Genomic DNA, 2,073 nt, shown 5'->3' with positions numbered 1-2,073 from the left:
TGATGTTAAATTAAAGTACTGTGATAAATTCTTCCAATGGACTATACTGTTTTAGAAACTGTCTAAGCTCTTGGATAAAAAATGGAGGGCAAATGAATAGCAAATTTATTCAAGTGACTGAAAACAAATAGTTTTTTGTTTGTTTTTAAGGCACCTGTAAACAAAACCTAATATAAACGTTCAGACTGTACCATAGCAGGATCTGCTTTATGAGTTTCCAGCTTTGGAAATAAAATGAAAGTTAGACATTATTATAAGGTCACATGAGAGGATAGAGCTCCATCTATTGAATCATCACAACCCTTTTATTCTAGTATTCTAATGCTTTTTGGCAAAAGCCTGGAGTATCCTCTGCCATCCAAATGATAACACTCTTAACCTTCTTGTGGTTCTTTACCCCTTCATTATTTATAAGAAGGTCTGGATCCAAACTGCTTTGCTTCTTTGAATCAACCAATTTGAATCATATCAACTAGTAATTAACATCAGTATGTAATACTCTGTCCAATACTTTATGTTTCAATATTCTAAATCTAGTCTCCACTTTAATTGTTGTATTGAATAACATCACCAAGAGCCCTAGTAATGACCTCTTCATTAAAAATCCTTTCCAGCAGTCCCCCTTTTACGACTAGGGCCCTTTCTACTCTACTGCTTCCTAAGGAACTGCTAACATTTGGATGGAAACTTTATTTTTTATTCCGCTGTATTGGTTTGCACTAAAAATAAATAAATAAAGGCATAAAATTTGCTCCTTTTGCCTTGTTTTGATTAGGACTGTTCACAGGCCTGGATATTTTGGAGGTCTAGTTCCTGATTACGTCAGTTTATAGGCGGAGCTCAGCCCAGGGTCCAGTATAGTATGTGGAGAATTATGCGCAGAACTGAATTGTTCAGAGAATCCAGACCAGTTAGTGTATCATTCTATCTGCAAACATTACGGGTCAGGTCCGGGGATAAGCCCTTGGGATAGTAATTGTAGAAGGAAAGTCCCTGCCCACAGGGACCTCACATGGGTGGCGATGGTTGAGACAGAGAAATATACAAAATCGCTGCCCTCCGGAAGAGATAACGTGCAAATAAAAAGATAAAAGATAGACAAATACGTTACATACTAATCCTCTTCCAGTTCGAATTGCCAAATAATGTTCATTTGAAAACTCATACTAATTGCAGTCCATCTTAGACCTAGAGCAGTTGCAGGAGGTTTCAGCGGCTTTCGAATCCAATTTTCACCCTCAACCCCCAAGAAACTTGAGATGCAAGTGGGGCTAAGAGATTTCCCTGGGTCTGCCCGTTAGTCAACTGCAAAGATAGGATTTGAACCCTCACTGCAACTTTCGAGCCCCTGTTTGTTCTCGTATTAGACCCTTAGGAAACTTCGTCTCTCTTACAGCAGCTGTAGTATTAAAAATACTGAGCAGAAAAGATGGGGGTTAGGGGTAGGGAGCAAGGGAAGAGGGTCCCAAACAAACACAAAACTTGCTGGTCTTTTTGATTGTTCATTTTAATTTTTCTCTGGGAACAGAATGCTACTTTCTTATTGACGGATTAAAAGATCTGTGCCAGGTTTTTCCAACAGAGAGGTATAAAGCAGAGTGGCGAGAAGTATAACGTAGAACCCGAAGATTTAGTTTGGACCTTGGAACTGAAACTGAAGGGAAAGTGGGTGGAACCTTTATTCAGCATGTTGATTGGAGAAAGCTTATTACGTGAAGAGGTTAAAGACACTAATAGCCCTACAACAGGCCGTTCACCAAGTTCCCTGGTGGTCTAGTGGTTAGGATTCGGCGCTCTCACCGCCGCGGCCCGGGTTCGATTCCCGGTCAGGGAAAGAAGTTTTTCTTCGTGTCTCAACGATGTTTTTTCTGTTTCACTGCCTTTGGAGATAAACTTCTCCCTTTGCTTACTTTTAAACTTTGTATTTTACCATTCCAAACATTATGCTAGGCGCTACTGACACAAATACAAACTGAACTTTACTCTTGTGGAGATTAAATTGCAACTTTATAAGTGAATTGTAAAACTCTCGTGCTGAAATTTTTAGCTGCAGCGCGCGCGTGTCTTGAATTA

General features: G+C 39.6%; 1 non-coding gene across 1 annotated transcript; it reads left to right on the top strand.

Moving 5' to 3' along the window:
* The first annotated feature begins 1,762 nt into the window (after positions 1 to 1,762).
* On the top strand, positions 1,763 to 1,834 carry TRNAE-CUC (transfer RNA glutamic acid (anticodon CUC)). The gene has a single exon. It is a non-coding gene; the product is annotated as a tRNA-Glu (tRNA).
* The last annotated feature ends 239 nt before the right edge of the window (positions 1,835 to 2,073 follow it).

This window comes from Monodelphis domestica, chromosome 2 (genome assembly GCF_027887165.1).
Source record: "Monodelphis domestica isolate mMonDom1 chromosome 2, mMonDom1.pri, whole genome shotgun sequence".
In the NCBI taxonomy this organism is placed as follows: domain Eukaryota; kingdom Metazoa; phylum Chordata; class Mammalia; order Didelphimorphia; family Didelphidae; genus Monodelphis; species Monodelphis domestica.
Note: the sequence above shows the minus strand (reverse complement) of the source record. Positions and strands in the feature narration are given on the sequence as shown.